The following is a 20,811-nucleotide window of genomic DNA, read 5'->3' as shown; positions in this document are numbered from 1 at the left end:
TTTCCAACATTACATACTTAGTGTAAGGTAGATAAACTGTATAAAAAATGTTTATTTTTTTAAAATACATTTTAAAACATAATTGATATATATATATATATATATATCCGTGTCTGTGTGTGTGTTTAACTACAAAATTTAAATTACAGTTAGAGAACTGTATAAACTATCATTTTATTTACTCAAAAGTTCAAAATTAAAAATGGAGAAAATATAATTTTTTAACAAAACTTTTAAAATAAAATCAAAATTCATTGTAGCACAATGGTTCTAAGATATAATTCAGTAACAGGTTCGATTCTCGATACCAAAACAATTTGAATTTATTTTTTGCTTAAATAACAAAGTTGTGGCATTTATGAAATTTTAGAATAAAGTTACAAAAACTTAAAAAGTGAAAGTCAGGTAAATAATATAATCTAACATTCCATTTCCTTAAAAGTTAAAGTAATAAAAATAGAATTTGATAAAAGAAGGGGAAGTTATCTAATAAGAATTTTAATTTGCATTAAAAAATTTATGTAGCATAATGGCAGTGACATGAAATTTTTAAGTAGGAGGTAAGGGGGTTCGATTCCTATAGGATACACCGATTTTACTTATTTTTAACAAAAAATGTGTAAGGATGACATTTTTATATTTTTCCAACATAAAAAGGCAAAACCGTGATTTCATAACCATTAAAATGGCACTTCGAGATGGCCTAATGAATTAGTTTTTCAAATTAACTTTTTAATATATTTGATTTTTCTGATCCGATTACTCAATCCAAGTATCTTCGGATTAAACCGAATAATTTTGACTCAATAAGCACACAAGTCAAACTGAAATTAAATGGAAATATGAGTTTTTGAAAACAAATCCCAAAAATGTATAAAAGGTATTTAATTTTTATAAGATATATATATCATAACAATTACAACATAATTGATATATGTGTGTGTTTGTCTAACTATAGAATTTATATTAAAGCTATAGAATTGTATAAACTAACATTTTATCCACTCAAAAGTTAAAGTAATAAAGAATAGAATTTCATAAAAAAGAGACGATATAACTTATCTAATAAGAATTTTAATTTGCACTCAAAAAGTTAAGTATTGTGATGGTAATTACATGAAATTTGTTAATAGGAGGTAAGGGGTTCGATTCCCATTGCATACACCAATTTTAGTTATTTTTAAAAAACATTGTGTAATAATAACATTTTTATAATTTTTCAAAATAAAAGGGCAAAATCGTGATTTCACAGTCATTAAATTGGCTCTTTTTACCCTCGGTTGACATATAATATATAATAAGAGAAGCGAAGAGAAGTAAGAGATAGATGACAATTTATAAGTATTTAATTATGTTTCTCCTTAAGGTAGTTATTATCAAATTCAAACAATTATGTTAAAAATCTCTGATGTCGTGAATAAGACTATAACCCTCCTTAAGTTGCATTTTCTGAAATCTATTAATGAACTATAAAATATATTTTTATTATTACCAATTTGACATTCGAATTCATTATTACAATATTTATTAAATTGACATTCTCTTTTCTCTCCCTCTTGTTCTTCATTTCCACACCAAACTAAATTTTCATTCTATATGATTTTAAAATTTAAGTCACAAGTCAAATTTTTTCTTTCTCAATCTACTACCTCTTAACCCACTTCAAAATTTTGTTTTAATTATATTCGAATTCAGAGGTGAAATAGGGTTTTTAATTTGACAAGAGTTTGATATTTTTATTCACACAAATATATAGATTGTGAGTTCTGGAATCGATTGAAGGTGAAAATCCTAATATTGGTCCTCAAACTGAAATTGATGGAAACTATTTATTTGAAGAGATACATGAATTCTAATGGTAAGAAGTCAAAATTAATGGAATAGATATAACCCGGTAAAAAAGTGACGTTATTGATAAAAAAATATTGTGTTTTTAAAAGAAAAAAATTGTTGAATGATGATTAATTCATTTAATTTTGTTTTATTAGGGGTTGCGAACTCAGACAACCAATGCATAGACATGAAACAACATAGATTTGGACTGTTTTGATGATTAATTTGTGTAGATCTGGACCGGATTTATTTAATAATATCGATTTAGGCTTATTAATGAATCAAAGTTATATACTAAACATATTGTATAAAATATAATTTTAATTATGTTAACTTTATATGGTTACGAATATCAAAATTTATATTCATTTTTTAAAAAAATAGTTACTCTTAATTTGTAGTTTAATTGAACATTATTTAAGAGTTAATTCGTTAAAATATATTATATTTATTTATGGTAAAATATACAGTATTTGTTATAATATTTAACAATAGTTAGCTTACTGTAAGTGTATAAATTACAAAACTATTCATGATGTAATTAATTAACATCTCCACGTAGTACCAAATAATTAAGTATTCAAATTTGAATTAATTTACACACTAAAGAAAATATGGAATGAGCGTAAGAAAAGGAAAATTATATATTATAGATCTAAACGTTTATAGCATGTATACAATTATAAAATGCACTCAATTGACCTTCTTTAGTGTGCAACAAGAAATGACAAGAATTTTTTGATGTTATGTTTTGTATGAATCTATAAAGTTCATACAAAAAAATTATGTTCTCTGTCTATCTCAAGCAAATTCAGGATTATGCTTCAAAGATAATATATATCACTAAAATATAGATTCCAAAAATTCATATAAAATTATACAGATAATATTTGCAGAAATATTACTTATATTATAATGTTAAAAGGCTCCCCTTTGACCTTTTACGTAATTTAGTGGAAAAAATATCATTATAGGTATATGTTAAATTAATTGAGTCATTTGAATATCATCTAAAAGTCTTAATTTTTTTAATAGACAATTACCTATATTACGATTCCATAAAATTAATTCAGAATGCAATTACAATGAATAAAAAACTCGAATCTATTCAAGTTAGCCTACCTCCCGATTTCTAGTATTTTCTAGAAAAACATATATATTTATTTAATCGGAGGACTAATCGTGTTTGTTACTAAAATTTTCTTAGTCTGGAGATAAACTACACTAAAAATATTTTAGTCCGACGACAAACTGCAACAACCTTTCAATTCCTTCATTACAAATCAGACACTTGGCCTGGAGGACTTACGTGCAATCGATTCAATTGATATTTGGGAAGCTCTTGTCGGTGAAACATCTAAACCGAAGCTTGCACCTGGATCCTACACAATTTTCGAACCCTTACTCGACCTGTTGTCTGAACCCGAATCCGATCCAATTTATGTGTCCCCCACTTTGATGGGGGTCAGGGAAGTTGAAAGAAATTGGGGAAACAATGGCATCCAGATGGAACTAACCAGAGGATCATCTTGATTTCTGGTAAATCTTTCAAAAATAGAAATGAAATGCACAAAAGGTAGGTTGAGTTAACATTCACGAGGTTGGAAGATAAGCTACAAGCCTCAGATGAATGGTGCTAGTGCTGGAGTGGTTGAATGTATTTAAATGACAAAGATTGTTTTACTTTATCAACGACTCATGCAATAGCACCGTTCATCCGAGACTTGCAGCTCGTCATCCATCCTCGTGGAAGCCAACAAGTCCTTCCTTTTGTGTATTCCGTACCTCTTTTTGAAAGGTTCAACCCCAAATTAAGATGATCTTATAGCATGTTTCATCTGCATCCCCTTACTTCTCCAATTATTTTCAGTTTTCCTGACCCTCATTAAAATGGGGGATTCAGAAATCGATCGAATTTGCGTTGGGCCAACAGGTCGGGTACAGGTTGAGAAATCATGTCGGATCAGCTCCGGTTCTAAACTTTCACGGACGGGAGCTTTCTACACATTAACTATTGCATCGAATGATATTTTGGATGTAGATTTCTTACATCTTTTTTGTAGATCTACTAGTGGTCGAACTTTGTTATTCTTCCATTACAATTTTAAATATACATTAACCAACAACAAAATAGAGAATACAGATACACATTAGGCTGTCTAAACAATAAAACATAAATACAAATAAACTACCCAAATCATAATACTCGACAAGATAAAACTACAAATATTAGAAATAGCAGTATAATATCTCAATTGAATATTAAATTTTTTGATACAATAACAATGATTACAACTATAAAAAATATAGGGCGTGCATACAAATATGTGATTGTACATATACATACCGGATAGAGATAGTACAAACTCGTTGATAATTACTTGAAGACCAAAGGTAAATCATCGGAGATTACAAGAGTTTGAATTGAGGCATACAAGCGTTAGAGACAGTGTGATTTTATCGCGTCTGTATTGTTGAATTGAAGTTACAAGTCTGATTTTTTATGGATACTAGACATGTATATCAATTTTTAGATCCGTATTAAGAAACAAAATATGATTTTAAGCCGGTATATATTCATATAAAATGTGTAACTTTTTGTGGGGCCATATTCTAGAAAGTTGTTTCTAGAAAGTAGCTTTAGAAGCTTTTACAAAGTAGTTTGATTTGGGCTATTTATATGGTCTTAGGCCTAAATTGGCAGGTCAAAAAATGCACGATATATTATTATTCATTTAAAATATAAAACCCAAATATATTTTTATATAAAATGAATAATCATAGTATATTATTAATTTGAAATGTAAAATTTCTAAATAAAGTAAAAAAATTGAAATTCAGATTCACCATTGATTTCAGATATACAATCAATAACATGGGTAATGACCATTTCGATCACAATTCAGAGTAAAACTAAGATATAAAGCTAATATCTTCTTTTTCAAGAATGCTTGTTTGATTATATTATCTATTGAGATTAATTATGTAGTGATTGATATTACAAATTGAAAATTATATGTTATCTGGTATGAAAATTATAATATTAATTTTTTGTTTAACAAAATCTTTTATGAGGCAACAAAAATTAACATTTGTGAGTTTCTGAGTGATAAATAAAAGTTATAAAATCTATTGATTATTTGGCTCAAGTTATTCTAAAGTAAAATATATATTGACAAGAAACTTCATTAAAAGATGTATTATCACTACTAGAAATATGGGATCAGACATCGGTTCAGAACTGATGTTAAAAAAAATCTGAACCGATTTCTTCGCGTGTGATGTTAAATGTCATCAGTCTTTGACATCGGTTAACAACAGATGTCTATTACAGTGCTATACATCGGTTTTAAGATTAAATATGATGTCTTTGCAACAAATTTCAGCTTATATTACAGTATTATTAGGTGAATATGAGTATATTATGAGGTATTTATCCATTAAAAAATGAAACCTACAAGCTCTAAAAGCCATTTATTAAAATTCTTTCAAACAAACCGATGTGAAATGCTAGATCAGATATCAGATAGATTAGTTGCCCGATGTGAAATGTTTGATCAGACATCGGTTAAATTAGCCCCCCGATGTGAAATGATGGATAAGACGTGGGTGTTCTTCACGAAACCGATGTTAAATCTTTTTGTTTAACATCAGTCAATTTCTCAGAACCGATGTCAAATGACTATTTCACATCTGTTTTTTAGTTCTTTTTTGATTAATATTATTTTACATGATGTCTTTTGTACATTTTTTACATTGGTTTACATTTACCATTGTGATGTTAATGTGGTGTAAATTACATACCATCCTGTTGCTTTTTTACAGCCACATGAACCAATTGCATTTACATAACCAAAAAAATACCAAACAATGTAACATCCAACCAAAAACATCCAACAGAAACATAAAGCTACATTGATACCAAATTTCTTAACATACAATATTCCAACAATCGATTCGGTCATACATTCCAAGTCTAAAATAAACATCCCACCTAATACCAATGAAATTACTAAGTTATCCAAACTCTTTTAACTAAGGACTTGTCAAGAGTTTATATATTGGTGGTCATTGTTAAATCTTTCCACGCATCACAAAAAGCATTTCATCAACTGGATCACCTTCACGGACTATACAGCTCTTCTCAATGTAAAGAACTGGCTTAAGTCGATCACACATAGCATCCAACAATTGTTCATCCATGCTTGCACATATTGGAACCTACAAGCCAGTATTGAAGGTCAGGGGAGCTAAAATACAAGCACTGTAAAATATTTGGCAACTTCATATAATTTCATTATCTAGTTCAGATCTATATTTTTTTTTATATTTCAACATTATGTAATCCAATTCTGCAGCATAGTATAGTTTTCATATAAAATGCTGTTATCTATCACCCTTGCAGTATACAATACCTGGTCAAGCTTGGTTGTTTTTAATATATACATCTAAAAATAAGGCTACGCGGTAAGTACTGAATAGCACCGCCTTTGTCTAGGCTAGAAAATGTTTTGCATCCAAAGAGATTGTGCCAACAGAAACGTAATTGTAGTACTAGTAGGAGATATAAGATATGCAACACAAATATATCAAATGAAAACATAAATGAGAGCTAAAATGTACAACAATGTGCTAACTTATTGCATTGTACTTAGCCACTTACTCTAGTCTTTAAAGCCAAACAAAGATGGCAGTTTATGTCCCTTCACACATCCTTAGGAAGTTCACGGATGAGAAGTTCCTCATCAATGCCTCTGGTTTCTTGCCATTTGTACTGTTCGTAACGCTTAATCCTCTCTGGAATTATGGTGTGATTAGTGTTCACATGCACCAAAATCACCCTAACAAAAAGAGTATTACGCACTGGTGAAAGTAAAAATAATCATCTCAATCATAATACGTTCATAAGGATTATCATCGTCCACGAAACCATAGTTTATAAGCAATTTGGAATTAGGTTGTGGACCACACCAATAATAAGTACCAGCTAGTAATGGCTTTTCACATTTTGTAATATTAAAAGTATGAAACTTAAAGCCTAGAAGGGCCCGTCCGCATAGGAACCATTGCTTAGCAAAAAAATGTAGAATATTATACAATTGCAAATTTCCAATTAAACATCATACCATACAAAAATTGGATCCCCGACCTTGTATGGACAATCTACAACCAATTGAACAGCATCTTCGTGCCAAACTCACCCTCTGAGTTCAAAATTGATCGTACAATTTAGATGAATCTTGTCAAAGTATCAAAAGTAGGTGAAAATATTAGTTGAAAAAATCACAGCTCCTTTCTCTTCTTACGTACTAACAAAAGTTATGCTCAAATTAATTCCCATTGCAATTATTTAATAGTCGATAGAACTAACCAAATGAGATTTATTTTAGACAAGCTATTGTAAGAGGTACTAATCTTCCTTTCCTCTCTTTTTATCAAACAAGATTTTAATTAAATTTTCCGAAGTACATGGATTCTTAAAAGAAATGAAGGAACTCATGAAGCAACTATTTTATGATTCTTAGTTAAGATGTACTATTGAGCACTTAGTAAGGCAAACCTGCAAATGTACAACACAAGATTGAACTACAACAAAGGAAATATCTCAAAAGGAAAGGCTTTTGTGGGTATGTCATAGGGATATTGTTGCAATAGAAATAACACAACATTACCATCTAGATTATAGAATAGCAGTATACTTTGTTTCTAAAAGAGGGACGCAGATAAATAACCTGAAACAAACACCCAGCCATAAACCAGACAGTTTCAAGCTCGTTATATTCTCTTCTGATTCCTTCAGCTCTTTCCAAAACTTCATCTTATTATTATTAGATAGAAAGAAAGCAAGCTCCGATAACTTGTTTGTGGTTAAGAGTTCAGCTGCATTAAGCATTCAACCTGCACTTAATTGGTGCCTTGATAGACCAAGGTGTGATAAAAATGCACTCTACTCTCACATTGTTACTACAATTTTTGTATCAGAAAGAAAATCACATAATTCACAATTTTGCATTATCTCTGTTTAAGAAAATTTTCCCCTGCCCAACTTAAATTACATAAAATTATTGATAAAATAAAAGTAAAGTTAAAATCATAAAGTTCATAAAATAGCAAATATTCTTTTATAGTGTGTAAATTTTCTCAGAACAATGACCACCAGTCTGTGCTTTAATGAAAAATAAGTTGTCTGTAAAGATGTATTGTATGGTCATTCAATCAAATATATCCTCTGAATATGATGAGTCATAAGTTTCATGCTTCTGATCATTACAGCATAAATCCATTATTGAGATCTTCTAAAAGTCTGTAACTCACAATATGATTCTATAATTTTTTGCTCTAACAGTAACTCCAATTATATCTTGAAAGAAATCATTTATTCCCCTCCCATAAGTGTTCATTTTAGGAGAAGAAATAACAAAAAAATACTGAATATAATTTTAAAACGTATGACAAACATCAGACCAAAGAGAAAATACATGACAAACTGCCAAATAGCTTCTCCATGGATCAAGTGACTTCAGTTTGCAATAATTGCATAAATGGAAGGGTGAGAGTGGGGCGGAGTATTTTTTAATGCTAACATTACATTATCATAGACAAGGTCCAACAACAACTTGTAGTCATTTCAATTCTACCTATTTAGGAGATTTCATAAAAATAATTAAAAGTAATTTAATAAATATTACAGATGATAAATTTTCTCTCTAGAACTTATTTCTTTATTCCCAACCATATCTCCCTATAATTAGAGAGAGTCCAGTCCCTTACTACTTCATAACATCCTAATCTGATTCAAACTATCACTTCTCTCTCTAAATTATCTCATACTACTTCCTTTAATCTCTCTCAAATCTGTCTTCCCTCTACACATGTTACTTAATGAGGGCAGGGCCTGTAAAGGGTTTTTTCCCATTACAAATTAACAAGCCAAATTATTTAAAATTACATTTAACAATAATTATTTTAAATTATTATGACATTAGTTTATTTCCATTGTGTACTCATTCCCTCACCACTCACTGATATTACAAATCTAAACTAGTTAATATGTTGTATTTGAATCTCAATCAATGTTGGAAATTATCTTTAAGGAACAATAATGTTCTTATCACCTGCTCAAATTGAGAACATTGAACAATATTAATTAAGTAGAAATATCTCACGATCGACACTTTCAGATCAACAATAGTTCGATAAAATTGCAGTATTCAACTAAATCAACAACGTTTAGACGAAAAATCAATCAATCGGAAAAATAAGAAGAACTTAATATCAATAATATAGATAACACAAACATCCATATATATGAACAAAAAAGACAATTCAACACGAAATCAACCAACATATCAAATTGCACATTCAATAACATATAAAAATTAACATATGTAACACAAGTGACAGAATTACCTTAAACGCGATTCAAACCATAAAGGCCCAAATTGAACTCGAATGAAACCCCAAACTTAAACAAGTCCTAATTTTGAAATCAGCCTGAGAAAGAGAGAAAGATTGAATCAATTGAAAAACCCTAAAATAAGGGTACATATATGTGTAAGAAAGAGGAGAGAGGGGAGTAGAGAGATGTGGGTGTAATAAAGAAGTAAGTGTGTGTTCACATACAGTGTGTGCATAGGAGAGAGGGAGAGAGAGGGGGGGAGAGAGAGCGAGGGAGAAAGAGGGATATACACAAGAACTCGACGATATTTTTAGAACAAAACCCATGGCCCTTTTCAAGCTCTAAACCAAATATTTAGTTCTAACCTTACCAATTTGAAGTTCGATTTGGTTCCTAATCAGGTCCAATTTCAGTGTCGATTATATACTAGTTTCTAATTAGGGTTTAGGGGGAGTGGCAAGAAAATAAAGAAAGAGAAGAGAGACGACGGAGAGTCGTGGTGTTTAAGATGAAGTTGAGGTTCGAGATAGAGAGAAAGAGAGAGGTGTCATCGATGTTTGAGAGAGAGAGTCGGGTGTGCGAGGGGTGTGCGAGTAAAGAGGGAAAGAGGGGGGATACTTTTGCAAAGAGGTAAATGAAAGGGGGGAGAATATTTTTGTTAAAATTAAAGGGGGGAAAAGTGTCTGAAATGGGGGAGGGGGAAAGATAAGTAAATTTTTATTTTTTTTAAAACAGACAACGGTTAACAAAATTAACTGATGTCAAAGTTAAAAGCATATATTTGGCCTTTTAAATTTCTGAACATAGACAACACTTACTTTGTGAAACCGATGTCAGTATTCGTATTCAACATCGCTTATTTCTAAACCGATGTTAAACAAGATTTTAACATCGGGTACATTACATGCCGATGTCTAAATATCGATGTCGTATCTACTCTTTCTAGTAGTATGTACTTAGTCTTGCTTCATTCCTTTTTAGCGAATAAAATGAAAAAATAACCAAAATACCTTTTTTTAGAGGCCCTTTTGCCCAAAATACACATGATACCTAGTGATACTCCACTAAATATCATGATGATACTCCACTTTCAGTGGAGTATAAGGGTGCTACTCATTTTCCAGTAGAGTATCACAGGTGGTACTCATCTGTCAGTGGAGTATCATTATTGATACTCCTTTTTTACTGGAGTAGAAGGCATGATACTCCACCGTCATGTAATTTTTTTACTTTTTTAAAATTAGAATATTAATTTATAATTTTATTATATACAAAATTTACAAAATTTTACAAATTTTAATATTTCTAGGGTTCAAAATTCCTTTATCTAGGGTTTAGGAATATTTTAAAAAATAAATAAATAATCAATTTATGATTTACGATTTAGGGTCCACTAAACCCTAGAGCCTAAACCGTAATTAAAGTGTGAACCTTAATTTAATAATTTTTAAAAAAATTAGATGATACTTCACTGACAAAGTAATATATCACATGTTACTCTACTGACAATCAAGTGTCTCGGCTGATACTCCACTGACAATCAACTGTCTGGGCTGATACTCCACTGACAAAGGAGTATCATGCATAATACTCCACTGGCAAAAGAAGTATCATCTTGATACTCCTATGCTACTGGAGTATCAAGTTGTTACTCCACTGAAAATGAAGTATATGGTCGGTATTTTAGGCAGTTTTAACTTCTAGTGGGTAATTTGGGTAATGATTAATAAAATATATTTATTTAAGGCCTTCACCCCGTTATTTAGTTATATTTAATAATTATAATTTTTATCGTCAGAATTACGTTCATATTGTAATTATTTTTCTATTTTAATAATCTCGTTTCTTTCTTACTAAAATTAGTGAATTAAATGACGAAAGGTGAAATTTGATACATGGTAAATGTATTTATATCAAAATATAATCTCAAACGAACTTGCGCCTATAAGAAATTAATTTTTGAATAAGGTAAATGATTATTTTAACTTTATTTTTTGTTCATATAGCAATTACGTAATAATAAATAATACATTTTTATAAATTTAATTACATTCATGAAAATTTCAATAAATAAATATGAAATGAAAATGAGATGGAATAAAGGTCATCAATGTATTTTTTTTTACTTTTCGTACATATATATAACTTAAGTGGTGAAAAACTTATTTTTGTCGTAAAGTTCGATTCTCGGTCCCCCCGATAATTTTGATATTAGATACTTAGTTTAAGGTAGATAAACTATTTAGAAAATGTTTATTTTTTTAAAATACATTTTAAAACATAATATATATATATATATGTGTGTGGGTGTGTCTGTGTGTTTAACAGTGAAATTTAAATTGCAACTATAGAACTGCATAAACTATCATTTTATTTACTCAAAAGTTAAAATATTATTTTTAACAAAACTTTTAAAATAATATCAAAATTCATTATAGTACCATGGTTCTAAGATATAATTTAGTCACAGGTTCGATTCTCGATACCAACAAAATTTGAATACATTTTTTGCTTGAATAACAAAGTGGTGGTCACGTAAATAATATAATCTAACATTTCATTTCTTTAAAAGTTAAACTAATAAAAAATAGAATTTGATAAAATGAGGGGAAGTTATCTATTAAGAATTTTAATTTGCACTAAAAAAGTTATGTAGCATAATGGCAGTGACATGAAATTTTTAAGTAGGAGGTTAGGTGGTTCGATTCCTATAAGATACACCAATTTTACTTATTGTCAACAAAAATTGTGTAAGGATGATATTTTTATATTTTTCCAACATAAAAAGGTAAAATCGTGATTTCACAACGATTAAAATGACACTTGGAGATGGCCTAATGAATTAGTTTTAAAATTAACTATTTAATATATTTGATTTTTCTGATCCGATTACTCATTCCATGTATCTCCGGATTAAACCGAATAATTTTGACTCGATAAGCACACAAGTCAAACTGAAATTAAATGGAATTATTAGTTTTTGAAAACAAATCCCAAAAATGTATAAAAGGTATTTAATTTTATAAAATATATATATCAAAACAATTACAACCTAATTGATATATATATATATATATGTGTGTGCGCGTGTCTAACCACCTTGCCAATGTAACAATTCCTGGTTTCTCTTGCTGGAAGTGTTGTGTAACGATCAAACATTGCCTTGCTGCAGCACTCTTGTTCCAAACAAAAATATGCTCCCTGGTGTTTCTTTTAATCACAACTCCATATCTGCCTTTGCTGCAAAGTTGTTATTGCACAATGAAATGGCTCCCTGCAAGGTTTTTTATTAGCCCATTTTCTTATAGCATCTTTGATGCATTACTAATCCGCTCAGCCATTCCTTGAATCAACGACCGATTCAAACAAAAGACGGATTCTTTATGCAAGCCTTAGAATCACACAAGAAAAGAAGACTTCCAGTAGTTGCACTTCAATTCAGTACGCATATGCATGGACGCTACTATGATTTTATTTACTCAAAAGTTAAAATTAAAAAAGGAGAAAATATATTTTTTTTAACAAAACTTTAAAAAAAAATCAAAATTCATTATAGCACCATGGTTCTAAGATATAATTCAGTTAGAGGTTGGATTCTAGATACTAACACAATTTGAATATATTTTTTGCTTAAATAACAAAGTGGTGGCATTTATAAAATTTTAGAATAACGTAACAGAAACTTAAAAAGTGGGAGTCACGTAAATAATATAATCTAACATTTCATTTACTTAAAAGTTAAATTAATAAAAATAAAATTTGAGAAAAGGAGGGGAAGTTATATAAATAAGAATTTTAATTTGCACTAAAAAATTATGTAACATAATTATAGTGACATAAATTTTTAAGTAGGAGATAAGGAGGTTCGATTCCTATAAGATACACGAATTTTACTTATTTTTAACAAAAATTGTGTAAGGATGACATTTTTATATTTTTCCAACATAAAAAGACAAAATCGTGATTTCACAACCAATAAAATGGCACTTCGAGATGGCCTAATGAATTAGTTTTTAAAATTAACTTTTTAATACATTTGATTTTTCTGATCCGATTACTCATTCCAAGTATCTCCGGATTAAACCGAATAATTTTGACTCGATAAGCACACAAGTCAAACTGAAATTAAATGGAATTATGAGTTTTTGAAAACAAATCCCAAAAATGTATAAAATGTATTTAATTTTATAAAATATATATATCAAAACAATTACAACCTAAATGATATATATATATATGTGTGTGTGTGTGTGCGTGTCTAACTACAAAATTTATATTACAGCTATAGAATTGTATAAATTAACATTTTATCCACTCAAATGTTTAAGTAATAAATTATAGAATTTGTTAAAAAAGAGAGGATATAACTTATCTAATAAGAATTTTAATTTTCACTCAAAAAGTTATGTAGCGTGATGGTAATTTCATGAAATTTGTTAATAAGAAGTAAAGGGTTCGATTCCTATCGCATACTCCAATTTTAGTAATAAGAGAAGAGAAGAGAAGAGAAGAGAAGTAAGAGAGAGATGACAAATTATGAGTATATAATTATGTTTCTAGTTGATGTAGTAATTATCAAATTCAAACAATTATGTTAAAAATCTTTGATGTCGTGAATAGAAATATAACCCTCGTTAAGTTGCATTTTCAAAAATCTATCAATGAACTATAAAATATATTTTTATTATTACCAATTTTACATTTGAATTCATTTATAAATTTTTTATTAAATTGATGTTCTCTTTTCTCTCCCTCTTGTTCTTCATTTCCAGACCAAACTAAATTTTCATTCTATATGATTTTAAAATTTAAGTCACAAGTCAATTTTTTTTCTTTCTCAATCCACTATCTCGTAACCCACTTAAAATTTTTGTTTTAATTATATTCGAATTCAAAGGTGAAATATGGTTAATAATTCGACAAGAGTTTGATATTTTTATTCATATAAATATATAGATCGTGACTTTCGGAATCGATTGAAGGTAAAAATCCTAATATTGGTCCTGAAACTGAATATGATGGAAACTATTTATTTGAAGTGAACATGAATCCTAATGGTAAGAAGTCAAAATTAATGGAATAGGTATAACCCGGTAAAAAAGTGACGTTAGTGACAAAAAAAATATTGTGTTTTTAGAAGAAAAAAATTGTTGAATGATGATAAATTCATTTAATTTTGTTTTATTAGGGGTTGCGAAATCAGAAAACCAATGCATAGACATGAAACAACACATATTTGGACCGTTTTGACAATTAATTTGTATAGATCTGGACCGGGTTTAATTTAATAATATCGATTTAAGCTTATTTATGAATCAAAATTATATATTAAATATATTGTATAAAATATGATTTTAATTATGTTAACTTTATATGGTTACGAATATCAAAATTTGTATTCATTTTAAAAAAAAATAATTACTCTTAATTTGTAGTTTTATTGAACATTATTTAAGAGTTAATTCGTTAAAATATATTAAATTTATTTATGGTAAAATATACAGTATTTGTTATAATATATAACACTAGTTAGCTTGCAATAACTGCATAAATTACAAAACTATTCATGATGTAATTAATTAACAACTCCACTTAGTACCAAATAATCAAGTATACAAATTTGAATTAATTTACAAACTAAAGTAAAATATGGAATGAGCATGGAAAAAGGAAAATTATATATTATAGATCTAACATGTTATAGCATGTATACAATTATGAAATGCACTCAATTGACCTTCTTTAGTGTGCAACAAGAAATGACAAGAATGTTTTGACATTATGTTTTGTATGAATCTATAAAGTTCATACAAAAAAATTATGTTATCTCTCTATCTCGAGCAAGTTTATGATTATGCTTCAAAGATAACATATATCATTAAAATATAGATACCAATAATTCATATAAAATTATACAGATAAAAGAAATTGTAATTTGCAAAAATATTACTTATATTATAATGTCAAAAGGCTCCCCTTAGACCTTTTGCGTAATTTAGTTGAAAAAATATCAGTATAGGTATATGTTAAATTAATTGAGTCACTTGAATATCATCTAAATGTCTTAAATTTTTTAACAGACAATTACCTATATTACGGTTCCATAAAATGAATTCAGTATACAATTACAATAAACAAAAAACTCAAATCCATTCAAGTTAGCCTACCTCCCGATTTCTAGTATTTTCTAGAAAAACTTATAAATTTATTTAATCGGAGGACTAATCGTGTTTGTTACTAAAATTTCTTAGTCTAGAGATAAACTACACTAAAAACATTTTAGTCCGACGACAAACTGTAACAACCTTTCCAATCCTTCATTACAAATCGGATACTTGGCCCGGTGGACTTACCTGCAATCGATGCAATAGTTGATATGTGGGAAGCTCTTGTCGGTGAAACATCTAATCCGAAGCTTGCACCCTTACTCGACATGTTGTCTGAACCCGAATCTGACCCAATTTATGTGTCCCCCACTTTGATGGAGGTCATGGAAGTTGAAAGAAATTGGGGAAGCAATGGCATCCGCATGGAACAAACTAGAGGATCATCTTGATTTCTGGTAATGCTTTCAAAAATAGAAATGAAATGCACAAAAGGAAGGTTGAGTTAGCTTTCACGAGGTTGGAAGATAAGCTACAAGCCACGGATGAATGGTGTTAATGCTGGAGTGGTTGATAACGTTAAAAAATCTTTGTCACTTAGTTGAATGTATTTAAATGACAAAGATTGTTTTACTTTATCAACGACTCCTACACTAACACCGTTCATCCGAGACTTGCAGCTCGTCATCCATCCTCGTGGAAGCCAACAAGTCCTTCCTTTTGTGTATTTCGTTCCTCTTTTTGAAAGGTTCAGCCCCAAATCAAGATGATCTTATAGCATGTTCCATCTGCATTCCCTTACTTATCCAATTATTTTCAATTTTCCTGACCCTCATTAAAATAGGTGATTCAAAAATCGGTCAAATTTGCATTGGGCCAACAGGTCGGGAACAAGTTCAGAAATCATGTCGGAGCAGCTCCAGTTCTAAACTTTCACGGACGGGAGCTTTCTACATATTAATTATTGCATCAAATGATATTTTGGATGTAGATTTCTTAAATCTTTTTTTTAGATCTACTAATGGTCGAACTTTCTTATTCTTCCATTATAATTTTAAATCTACATTAACCAACAACAAAAAAGAGAATATAGATACACATTAGGCTGTCTAAACAATAAAACATAAATACAAATAAACTACCCAAATCATTATACTCGAAAAGATACAACTACAAATATTAGAAATAGCAGTGTAATATCTTAATTAAATATCAAAATTTACTTGATACAATAACAATAATATAGGGCGTGCATACAAATATTTGATTGTACATATACATACAGGATAGAGATATTACAAACTCGCTGATAATTACTTGAAGACCAAAGGTAAATCATTGAAGATTACAAGAGTTTGAATTGGGACATATAAGCGTTAGAGACAGAGTGATTTTATCGCGCCTCTGTTGTTGAATTGAGGTTACAAGTCTGATTTTTTTATGGATACTAGACATGTATATCGATTTTTAGATCTGTATGAAGAAAAAACATGATTTTAAGCTAGTATATATTCATATAAAGTGTGTGACTTTTGTGGGGCCATATTCTAGAAAGCTGTTTCTAGAAAGTAGCTTTAGTAGCTTATAGAAAGTAGTTTGATTTGGGCTATTTATATGGTTTTGGGCCTAAATTGGTAGGTCAAAAAATGCACGATATATTATGATTAATTTAAAATTTAAAACCCAAATATATTTTTATATAAAATGAATAATTATATTATATTATTTATTTGAAATGTAAAAATTCTAAATAAAGTAAAAAAATTGAAATCCAGACTCACCATTGATTTCTGATATACAATCAATAACATGGGTAATGACCATTTCGATCACAATTCAGAGTAAAACTAAGATATAAAGCCACTGTGTTCTATTTCAAGAATGTTTGTTTGATTATATTATATATGAAGATTAATTATGTAGTAACTGATATTACAAATTGAAAATTGAATGTTATATGTTACGAAAATTTTATTATTAATTTTTTTGTTTAACAAAATCTTTTATGAGACAACAAAAATTAACATTTGTGAGTTTCTAAAGTGATAAATAAAATTTATAAAATCTATTGATAATTTGGCTCAAGTTGTTCGTAAAGTCAAATATATATTCACAAAAAAATCATTAAAAGATGTACAGTACTTAGTCTTGCTTCATTCCTTTTTAGCGAATAAATTGAAAAAATGACCAAAATACCTTTTTTTGGAGGCCATTTTGCCCAAGATACACGTGATACTTAGTGATACTCCACTAAGTATCATGATGATACGCCACTTTCAGTGGAGTATTAGGGTGATACTCATTTTCTAGTACAGTATCACAGGTGATACTCATCTGTCGGTCGAGTATCATTCTTGATACTCCTTTCTCAGTGGAGTAGCAGGCATGATACTCCGCCTTCATTTAATTTTTTCACTTTTTTAAAATTAAATATTAATTTCTAATTTTATTAATTACAAAATTTACAAAATTTTATAATTAATATTTCTAGGGTTGAACAATTCCTTCTCTAGGGTTTATGAATATTTTTAAAAAAATGAATAAAAAATTAATTTAGGATTTATGATTTAGGGTCCCCTAAACCCTAGAGCCTAAACCCTAATTAAAGTGTGAACCTTAATTTAATGATTTTTAAAAAATTTAGATGTTACTTCAGTGACAAAGTAATATCTCACGTGTTACTCCACTAACAATCAAGTGTATGGGCTGATACTCCACTGACAATCAAGTGTCTGGGTTGATACGCCACTGACAAAGGAATATCATGCATAATACTCCACTGGCAAAGAAACATCATCTTGATACTCCTTTGCTACCGGAGTATCAAGATGTTACTCCAATGAAAATGGAGTATTTGAGGGGTATTTTGGGCAGTCTAAACTTCTATTGGGTAATTTGGGTAGTGATTATTAAAATATGGTTATTTAAGGCCTTCACCCCGTTATTTAGTTATATTTAATAATTATAATTTTTATCTTAAGAATGACGTTCATATTGTAATTATTTTGCTATTTTAATTATCACCTTTCTTTCTTACTAAAATTAGTGAATTAAATGACGAAAGGTGAAATTTGATACATGGTTGTTGTAATTCAAGTCAGAACTAGCGTAAAAGCCCGTGCGAGGCACGAGCATGTATTTACATCAAAATATAATCTCCAACGAACTTGCGCCTATAAGAAATTAATTTTTGAATACGGTAAATGATTATTTTAACTTTATTTTATATTCATACAACAATTACGTAATAATAAATAATACATTTTTATAAATTTAATTACATTCATAAAATTTATATAAATAAATATGAAATGAAAATGAGATGGCATAAAGGTCATCACTTTATTTTCTTTTTTTTCTTTTCATACGTATATATAACTTAAGTGGTGAAAAACTTGTTTTTGTCGTAAAGTTCGATTCTCGGTCAACGCCGATAATCTTGATATTAGATACTTAGTATAAGGTAGATAAACTGTATAAAAATGTATATTTTTTTAAAATACATTTTAAAACATAATTGATATATATATATATATCTGTGTGTTTGTGTGTTTAACTACAAAATTTAAATTGCAGTTATAGAACTGTATAAACACTACAAGAAAAACAGGTTCAGACAACACTAATTAGACAACAGTTGACAAAAGAACCGTTATCCCAAAATGACAGACAACGGTTTTATTTTTCCCTCATAAAATAATTGTCTAATCCAAGGTTCATACAACGGTTTTGTGAACGGTTGTAAAAAAATCACAAAAAAGTAGAGTTTGCACAATGGTTTTTTCAAACTATTGTCTTGATATGCTTCACACAACGGGACGAGTAACCGTTGTAACACTACTAGAAATAGTAGATACGACATCAGTGCTTAGACATCGGCATGTAATGCACCCGATGTTAAAATACAGTTTAACATCGGTTTTGTAAAAAGCGATGTTGAATACAAATACTGATATCGGTTTCACTTAGTAGTCGTTGTCTATGTTCAGAAATTAAAAAGGCCACAAATATGCTTTTAACTTTGACATCGGTTGATTTTCTTAACCGCTGTCTATGGCCTTTTTAAAAAAAATAAAAATTACTTGTCTTTTTTTCCCCTGGTTTCAGTATACTTTCCCCCATTAATTTTAACAAAAATTTCACTAACTTTATTCCCCCTTGTTTCCAAAATAACTCCCGCGACCCTCGTCTCTCCCCGACCCTCATCTCTCTTGTATCTCTCGTCTCTCTCACCTCTCATATCTCTCTCATCTCTCCCCTACTTCTCTCTTTGTCTTCTTACCTCTCATCTCATCTCTCATCTTCTCACCGTCTCTTCTCTTTTTTCGCTGAAACCCTAATTTTAGCCCCAATTATAATTCATGGTTTGGAGCTTCAAATTAGAGCAAACTAAACTTCAAATTGGTAAGGTTAGACCTAAATAGTGGCTTTAGATCTTGAAAAGGGCCACGAGTTTCGTTCAAAAAATATAGTTGAGTTCTTGTGTACATCTCTCTCTCTCTCCCTCGCTCTCTCTCCCTCCCCTCTCTGTCCATCCATCCCCCCTCTCTCTCCCTCTCTGCTATACACACACTATATATGAACACACACATACTTCTTTGTTACATACACATCTCTTCATTCCCCTCTCTCCTCTTTCTTACACAAATGGGCACCCTTATTTTAGGGTTTTTTCAATTGATTCAATATTTCTCTCTTTCTCAGGGCTGATTTTAAAATTAAGACCTGTTTGAAGTTTGGGGCTTCATTCGAGTTCAATTTGGGCCTTTAGGGTTTGAATCGAGTTTAAGGTAATTCTATCTCTTGTGTTACATATGTTAATTTCTATATGTTATTGAATATGCAATTTGATATGTTGGCTGATTTGTGTTGAATTGTCTTTTTTGTTCATATGTATGGATGTTTGTGTTATCTATATTATTGATCTGAAGTTCTTCGTATTATTCCGATTGATTGATTTTTCGTCTAAACGTTGTTGATTTAGTTGAATACTGCAAGTTTATCAAACTATTGTTGATCTAAAAGTTTCGATCTTGAGATACTTCTACTTAATTGATATTGCACAACAACTGTTTGTGAAAATTACTGGGATTTTTCTTATCAAAATGTCGTCTACTTCTGTTGTCATCTACTTCTGCTGATGTTACTGGACTATTTATTAGTGACCGGTAATATGCCCATCTTGAAAGTGATACTGATATTTTTCTTATTTTGTTCTTCTGTTACTTCATTTAGTTTGTGTAACTACCCAAGTTTTGATTTTTTATATTCTTGTTTGCGGAAAATTCATGATTGGTATATATGATTTTTACCTGGGATTCTGCGTTTTCTTTATAAAGTATCTGATGCACATTTTAAATTAATAGGTGATTGTTTTTTTGTCAGGTACTTTTGATTCCGTAAGTTAGCTTGTTAAGATGGCAAAGAGGGATTGATTGAAATGAAGAAGTGAGCACTTGAAATTTATTGGGAAAA

At 29.6% G+C, this 20,811-nt stretch overlaps 1 long non-coding RNA gene across 1 annotated transcript; it reads right to left on the bottom strand.

The window, feature by feature from the left end:
• Window positions 1-7,571: 7,571 nt before the first annotated feature.
• On the bottom strand, window positions 7,572-9,847 carry LOC141724507 (uncharacterized). The gene is made up of 3 exons (XR_012576720.1): window positions 9,598-9,847; window positions 9,244-9,327; window positions 7,572-7,713 (listed from the first exon to the last, which is right to left on the bottom strand). It is a non-coding gene; the product is annotated as an uncharacterized LOC141724507 (long non-coding RNA).
• Between the last annotated feature and the right edge of the window lie 10,964 nt (window positions 9,848-20,811).

The sequence above is a fragment of the Apium graveolens genome, chromosome 5, assembly GCF_009905375.1.
Source record: "Apium graveolens cultivar Ventura chromosome 5, ASM990537v1, whole genome shotgun sequence".
NCBI classification, from domain to species: domain Eukaryota; kingdom Viridiplantae; phylum Streptophyta; class Magnoliopsida; order Apiales; family Apiaceae; genus Apium; species Apium graveolens.
This window is presented reverse-complemented; position numbering and strand designations above follow the sequence as displayed.